The sequence below is a fragment of the Equus asinus genome, chromosome 12 (genome assembly GCF_041296235.1).
Source record: "Equus asinus isolate D_3611 breed Donkey chromosome 12, EquAss-T2T_v2, whole genome shotgun sequence".
NCBI classification, from domain to species: domain Eukaryota; kingdom Metazoa; phylum Chordata; class Mammalia; order Perissodactyla; family Equidae; genus Equus; species Equus asinus.
The window spans coordinates 10,039,808-10,049,056 of NC_091801.1; positions in this window are offsets into that span (position 1 = coordinate 10,039,808).

Sequence of the window (9,249 nt, forward strand, 5' to 3'; positions counted from 1 at the left end):
TTCTAACAGTACTTTTTCTTATTGACTCTCTTGGGTTTTCCAAATATATAATCATCTTATCTGCAAATAATCACAACATTGCCCCTTCTTTTCTAATGTTTATGATCATTATTTCACTCTTCAGTCTCATTTATCTATAACAGTTCCAGAAAAATATTAAATAATAATGGTGAAATGAGGCACATCTGCCTTATTCCTGACTTCAGTGGGGATACTTGAAGTGTTTCATCACCAAGAACAATGCCAGCAACTGCTTTCAGATATGCATATAATTTTATTTAAGGAAGTATCATTCTCTTCCTGTTTTATAAAGGATTACTCTTCTTTGACCTGTAGTCAATTGTACTAGGCCATTTCATATTGTTCAACATTCTGCATTCCTGAAATAAGCCCTACTTGGTCGTGGCATATTATTCTTTTAATGTAGTGCTGGATTTTATTTTCTGGATTTTATTTACTGTTTTGCATTAATATTCATAAGTGAGATGATTTATCGTTTTCTTTTTTGTGGCGTCTTTGTCAGATTTTGGAGTGAATGTCATATGAGTTTTGGGTGTCTTTTTTTCAGAATTGGAATGCTTTCTTTATTTTCTATGCCTGAAACAATTTAAATTGCATAGGAATTACCTGTTCTTTGAAGGTTTGAAAACATTTATCCATGAAATTCTTTGGTATTTTTACAGGCAAGGCCTTCATTTAACAGCATAATAAATTCCTTTCATGATCATTGTTTTATTTAGTATATCTACATCTTTTGAGTCAATTTTCGTTATTTTCAATTTCTTAGAAAATTTATAAACTGGTTCCTAAATTTTTAAGTTGGCTATGCATTGTATAATATTGACCTGAAAATGGAAAGTTAATATTTTTTCAAACAGATTTTGTAAAGGAAATATTCTCAAAAGTATGTTTTATGGATGTTACTAGGATAACATAAAAAAAGGATCCATGATCAATATAATTGGGAAATGCTTTAAAACAAATATTAAAGATTTATTTTCCACAGGACTTCCCAGAGTCCTTAATATTCTTATGTGAATCTTGACTCTTTAAGAGTTGGGGGTAGACAGTGTATATAACACTTTTCATATTTGACTCCATAGTCTCCCTCTTTTCAAGGAGCATCTCACGGGATTTGTGTCCCCAGGTTCACACTTCAGGAAAGAGGTCTAAAGAAATCTGAAGAACAGGGTTATTAATGCTGAAATATTTCCAGGATTGATGAAAGTAGGATGTTCTGGAAGACTACTCGTTCTAGAAAACTCATAACAATACAATAAAAATATATAAACTTCAATGGCTCAGAAAGATACCTGGTTTTATTTGATTCAAACATTTTTCACGCTCATATCTTTGCTTGTATATCACTAAGAAAAATACCAAAGACCTTAAATATCATGTAAAAGATGAAGCTGCAATTATTTGAATATTTAGAAACACTCAAACAAACTTTGCCTTACATAACTAGGGACTTTGCACAATTTTTACTTATATTAGCTAAAATATTGCTTATTTAATCAGGAGGTCTTTTATATATTATAGATATCGACTATAAAATCAAAATTGTTTCTCTCCACAATATTACACTGTCTCCAACTTACACATGAAGAAATTTCATGTTCTATCTAAGCAAAGCCTTTGCGCAACTCTTCAGAGACTTGATCTTAGGAACTAACTTAAAATGGCATCTGGAAAAGTTTCAAAAAGCTGAAGAAACAAAAGAAAGTATTAATGTGTGACTACACCTTGTCAATTATATATGTAAATTCAAACAGAACATGCTCAGAAGCTGATAGTTTCTCATTTTCTGAGACCTATCATGGAAAAGAGACTATGGGCCCCAATTTAAGAGCTCAGCTCAAGGAACCCAGATGACAGAATGCATGGGTGAAACCTTATTGCATTTGAAAATTTCAATACAATTATTAGAAAATTGCTACAACCTCGGGCCTAGTTAGCAATCAATCAACAAACAAACTTGAACTCTATTGCCTACAATTGCTTGAGGAAATTCAGAGAGAGAAAAGCAATCCTTGACTATAACTCTTCAAGGTAATCCATTTCCTTATAATGGCTTCTTTTATCATTTTATTAAAAGCAGTATCTAAACAAAACAGTGAGCTTCTATTGGAAATAAGAAGCATAAGAGTTTGGCAGTGGTGTGCTGGGGCTGGTTTATACAGTTCCCAAGAGCCAGCTTCCCTTCCCAACTTCATCTTCAGTAACCTCATGTTGGAAGCTGGAAATGAACTGTGGTCGGAGCACTTACACCATAGAAACTGGCAAACACTACAAACCAGGACTGTTTTTTTCCCCAGAGAGTTGGTTATTAAACATTTACCAGCACACCACTGCTAATTATGCAAAACATATCAATAAGATCAATATCAACAACTATGAATTATGCTGTTTATGATAAATGTGAATTATACAATAAACTATGAATTCACTCATTCTAAGAGCTCCCAAAAGTTACATGTTCACACAATACTTTTTATTAGTTTAACATATTGAAAATTCTACCACAATTTATATATATTTTAATTAATAGATTATATGATAGACCTCTTTCATTATTATTTATAAAACTTTGAAACACATGCCAATATTTGACAGAATTAGTTAGCTGTCTTTGGTGTAAAAAGAAAATTTACCCAAATTTAGGATGTATTTGAGTGCTTTCATATGTGTTTTTCTAGTTATTCTGTTTCTATATTACAATGAATTTGTATATCTTAATGTTTGTCCCTAAATTTCTCAAAAATCTAGATCACAGACCTTAGACTTCAGTGTTTGGCACAATACTATTTATGTATTTGATCTAAATGTTTGACTAGATATTTGCAGGAGCCATAGATAATGTTTACGTCAGGAACATTTTTTAAAGTTTACAGAATTAAATGTATATTTATTCAAGATATTCACATTTCTGTGCACTAATTTGAATCATAAATTTCAAAAATGGGGGAATTTGCTCTCGGTGCTGGAATATACTTTCCTTCACGTGAAAATTTTCTTTCGTATGAAACGGTAATCTTATTTACTTTACAGCATGTTGAAAAACTTTGATAATCTGGTGCACCTACAAGTATCAAAAAGTGTCAAGGAAGATATTATTTTCTGAAATAGCACCTGTTGAAATTATTTATTTATCTAGCTCTTTCTAAACACACACATACACATCCCCCCTTACTTTTTAAAATCACGTAGCCTAAGGTTAACGAAGTAAAACTTTTGATAGAAGAAAATAAAGAATTCAAATATACCAACAGTGAGGGCTAACATAGCTAATAACTTTTGTTCTCACACTTGATCCTGTATTTCCTAGTAGCCAGAAAAAAAGGCAAGGAAAGAAGTTGAAAGTCTCATACGCCTTAATATTGGAAAAATAAAAATTTGAATTTTTCCAGAGAAGTGTTACTTCACTTGCTCAATTCATTGAACAAACTCATCCAATAAATATTTATTAATTGCCTACTACACTTTAGGCAGTACACTGATGCTGAGCATATAGAAATTAAGCAGCCATGGAAGGTGGATACAAAAATCAAGTAAATGGAAATGAGGATAGATGTGCCTCGCTGTAATGGATATAGAACACTGTGGGGCAGCAAATGAGTGAGTAAGACATTTAATCTAGAGGAGTGATTGTGAAAGTTTACACAGAAACTTCTCCCCCAAAGACTTAAAAATTAAATATATCTCTGTATGACAGGTATTTCAAGTAGAGAATGACACAAGCAAAGGACCAAAAACCAAAAACAGCAGGGCGTTCAGTGAACTTCCAGTCCTTTTAGTTCTGTTGGAGTACAGAGTGTGGGGAGAGGAACAGATAACAGGAGAAGAGAACCGGGGATATTGACAGTGTCTACTTTGAGAGAAAAGAAGCCTACACCATAGGCGGGAAAGAAGAGAGGCTAATAGGGAGAAAGAAGGGATTTCTAGACACAGTTTTCAATGACTGAGTTAGGAAACTAAAAGACCGAGAATGAGAAACTACAACAGAACCTTTTAGAGGGAGAAGAATCCAAAATTCTTCTAGACACAGAAAATTTCTGTGGTGTGGGATGGCCATGATGAAAATAGAGGTGAAGGTAATTAGAAATGAGGAGCTTATGGAATTGAGAATCTAAGATCTGGTTAGAATACCCAAATTACTGGTAGGAACTGGGGCAAAGGGGAAATGGGAAGCCATAACTTGTCTATGCTCTTTTTGAGTTTTAAAACGTTGCAAATTATTTGCTAATTAAGTTCTTTAACTTTTCCTCAGAAACTTTTGAATAAAATTGGTCCTGGAGGATGATGTACCTTATGTCCGTTTTGACTTGTTGCTCATGGCAAATTGCCACATGCCCTAGTGAGTGTTGGCACACTCCAGCGTAAGATGTACCCAGGAGGAGGAGAAGAAAGCAGCTCGGTATTTGCAATCAGACAAATGCAAGAGTTTGTTATGGGCCATGCACGGTCTGAGCCTCCTTACCTGTGTAATGATTGAAACGAACTTGACCCCCAGGTCTTTGTCTATTCTAGTCTTGCATCATCTATGACCTGATATATAAATAAATTAAAATGACTATTTCACATTATATCCTAGTTTTGCTCAGATGTCATTCCTTCTCTAACCATTTCCCTGATTCTGACCCTGTATTATTTCCACATAATGAAATCAACAGAGAAAAAAGGGAGTACAAAAGGAAGGCATAACCAGTGGCATATGGCAGCGCTTAATTCTTGATCTGGCACTATTTTCATGAGACTGTGAACCGCAGATAAGTTACCTAAATAAAAGCTATTCATTCTTTATGGAAACAATCCAAGTATGTTTCTTCATGTTTATTACAAAATAGTTTATGTTAGAACTTATTATCTAAACTTAAAACCACAATAAAGTCCATACTAATTAGAGCTGATTCAGAAAAGTTTATTAAACATAACATATTTATTAAACTTATTTACATATCACTCAAACTGGATCTCTTTGGGTCTCATGCCTGGTGCTTTGCTCCTCACATTAAACACTCCATAAACGTTTGTTAAATTAAATTAAAGGAGTTGCTTTTACTGGAGCTCACATGCCCTTCCATGATTAATGAATCGTCACTAAGTGAGAAATTAATGAGTGTGCTTTGCACATCAGGAAAAAAAATGTGTTCTGTTTTGGAGAGGGACAAAATTTCACAGCAGGGGAAGAAGAGCAGCAACTTCAGGAATTAACAAGAAAGAAACTTGCAATTACAGCTACTGACATGTGGATAAACTCAAATAGCTGCCAAAATCACTACCTATGAGCTAATGTATACACTAGCTTCAAATTAACCAATACTTCACATGCCCCTTCTCCATACAATTAGAAAGGAACAGAGGAATGGAAGAATCTATCCAGGACAGCTCCGAAGCAGAGACAACTCTCAAGTTCAGATTTCTCACGGCTGCCATATTTCTTATTCTCAGCCCTCATTTTTCTTTCTCTTTCCCATAATCAGAGAACCAGAGCTCACAGGGAAGTTCAGACAGCAAAACTAAGCTGATCTTAATGAAAAGAGGAGGCAATGAGGGATGGATCCCAAAGTGGGAAAAGAGGGTAATTCTGAATCTATATCTGTCATGTTAGGGAATTACAGCAAATAGAGAAATCTAAGCAGTCAGTCAATTAATGGCAGGAAGATCCTGGTATGACGCAGCTTCTCCTGAAGGTGGAACATAATTATCAGTGGGAAGCAGCTGCAAGCAATAAGAAGTCTGGATAAGTAAGCAGGAAAGGATGGGAAGGCATCCAGGAGTCTGGTATTAGGTAAAGTTGGGAAAGATTCAGAGAGAAGAATAAGTCATGGAGAAATTAAGTAGGAGACAGGTCACATTTTTATTAATTAAGTAGGGAAAGGTCACATTTTTGGTCAAAGTCCTGACAACATCACTTATTGCAACTGGGGCACAAGCCTGGGGCCAGACCTTACACACGGATGGCCTGATGCTGAGTCAGCATGTTAGTGTCCCAAGGCTCACTGATATTTCTCAACTATGAACAGAATTGGTCTTGGGTCTGGACCAGTGGAAAAATGATTGAGACAAAGTGCACTAAGTGTCTATCAAAGAGGAAACCCTCCACTAGTGCCATTTCCTTTTTATTTTCTTCCATTATTTTATTTATGGGCCAGAGAGGGAAAAATCGCACAACTAAAACACCCACTGTCCTTCAGCCACATACAGCCGGTCACATCAACATCTGACCACTTGGATTTTTAATGTAGCATATCCATTATTTGTTTTGCTGTTACTGATAGCACCATACTTATAAAATATGATGTGCTGTGAATAGATAATAAATACAGAATTAGAAGCCTTGGGAAACAATAAGTAGAATTAATGAAAGGAAGAAATAAGCAAGAGAACCTGGATTTCAGAATCCTGGCAAAGTAGCTTGAGGGCTCTCTCAGGACACTCAACTATCTCAACATATAGGAAGAAGTCCACTATTACTTCTCATGAACTCCATGGATGCTGCTGAGTGTGGACACTGGAGATGAAAGAGTTTGGTTTTTGTTCAGAAAAACTCACCAATTTACACATGCAAAGAGAGTAAAACAACTGGCTGAACTGGTTAGAAATTTGTGTCCATGTGTTCTTTACCACTTTCCTATTCCAAAATTACTCCTTCACCAATATCCTCCTAACCTCCTTCCCTTTTGGATTTGATAAAATACAGAACTCAAAAATTTCTTTGGAAGTCTGTCCTCATTGCGTATCAGTGACCAACAATCATGAATGGCTGAATGTTTTGGTCAAGGGATGTATGGGGGCAGAATATAGTTTTCAGATTTGACAGTGACTAACACTGACATTATCATATAATGGCAATTAAATATACAGATTCTAAAAAAATAGAAAGAATAATGATCTAATGAAACAAATTCCTCCTACCCTTGTCAATTAATCATAGTCTAACAAGTTTCTCCTTTGCCACAGTTATATCCACCCACAGCAACCTTCACATAGCCATGGACTTTTAGTATTTGAAAGTTTAAAAATCCATGTGAACTAGTTTTCTTCAATTATACCGGAATTTAGTTATCTTTTATAGCAAGATACAGTCATCATAATATTTTTAAACATTACAGTCTTCATTCTTTCCTGATTAGGACATGATTCTGTTATGAGGATTTGATTTGGTTAAAATTATAACATATGTTAATTTTATGACTCTCAACTCTAAAAATGGTGCAGAAATTTAAATCTACAATTTTTTTAAATACAGACTTGATATGAGATGAAAGAAAACTTGTTAAATTTTACATCAAAATAGCTGCTAAAAAGAAACTATGAACACATTTAATATAGGACGTAGTAACAATTAGTGTTCATTCCTGCCAATAGGTTATTTTCCCCATTTATGATTTTAGGTTTTACAATGTAATCACCAGGCCAGTAACAGCTAATCTGGGCATACAACAAAGTTAAAATGTTTTACCAGCCTTCTAAACATTTGTGCTGCTAGATTTCTCACTAGTTGAAAGCACCAAGACAGCCTGTTAGGTGGGTGAATATAGAGTATATTGGAATTGCACCATATGCTGTTTCAAAGAAACATCTGACTTAGCTAAGAACACGCTTTTGATTTATTAGTTGACTTCTGTGCAGACATATGTGATTTCATGATTCTTTTATTCGTGTCACACTTTTGATGCAATCAACCCTCATGTTCTCTTCTTTTCTTCAATTCCTGGGAGAAAATACAATCAATCACTGAGCAAAGATAGTAGAGGAACAGCCCTTTTTCTAATACAATTTTCCTTTTTTATCCTGCTGTTTTAAAATATATATTTTTGAAAGAGAAAATAAATGAGGTGATTTAGTGGTGATCTTCCACTGTGCACATTTTCAAATTTGGGCTGCCTTGATTTGTCGATTTTCATATTGGAAATTGATAGAAAATGATAAAATTCCTCTTACCTTTATACTAATTTGATCCTAAAAAGAAAAAGTTACAGTTTGTCATATCTTCCAGTAACTAGAATTCCAAAATAAAAATGAGGTTTGAAAGATCAGACAGGCAGTTGATACATGTTTCAGACGCAAGTGGCAAGCCCAATACTAAAGGCAAAGCAAACACATTTTATTATAAGTTAACACTTACTGAATACATCTTACATGCTGAGGAATATTAATGCATTTTACTTGGATCATCACAGGTAATGTTCCAAGTAACCCATAATTCAAATATTGGCCTTAGCCCTATTGTGCAGTCAAAGTAACTGGGTCTCAGGACATAAGTCACTGTCCAAGGTCACAAAGCTGGTAAGTTACAGGGCCATGATTCAGACATAGGCCACCTGGCTTCATGGCTTGCAATACTAAGTTGTTCTCTTTCTTACCAACTTTAAAACATGGTAAATCACCTCGACTCTCTTAGCTTTCATTTCCTGATCTCTAAAACATGAACAATATTGTCTATCTCTTCGACATATGGGAAGAAGAAATGAATGAAGAGTTGAGGGCAGTAAGGCATTGGCATTTATGGATCTGAGGAAACCATAAAGACTCTCTCTTTTCAGAGATGAAATTTTCTAAGTGATTTGCTCAGACAGTCTTACAACTAAGAACTGTCACTGAATCACCCAATTGTTTTAGAAGCAGCACTAGAACTCAGGTGCCCAGAACTACATTCTTTTTCCAACCACCTTGAAATGGAAGCTGATCATTTCTGCACCTTGAATACTGGTCTGAGCGGGCACTTGGTTTGATAGGAAGGCCAACACTCTGAATTGGAAGGGTAAGGCAAACTGTTACTACCATTAAAACTACTTATGGCTAACTTTCATGCTAAGCCATGAGGCAAAAGACAGCCACGGTTCAGAGATTCTACAAACAGACCAGACCAAGGGATGAGAGGGGACAAAGCATTAAAATGGGTATAACTATTCCCATTCTTCCACTTTCTAGGAAGGAGACATCCTCGGCTACTGGGTTGGTTTGTTCTAATTGACGTGATCAGCAGAGATGAAGAATTGAAGAAACAGAAGGAAAGGGAGAGATTTCTTTAAATAATGCAGAAATGAGATACAGATTCTGTTCCCTCTTGAACCACTGCAGTTAGGATCCAACTTTATCATTCCACCCAAACTTGCTCTGGTCCAGGTTACCAATGACCATGTGGCTAAAGCAAATGGTGGATTTCAGTCTGCCTCTGGCCTGACTTATCAACAGCATTGAGCACAATTGCTATTCTTGTCACTTAGCATCCCTTTCCTTGGT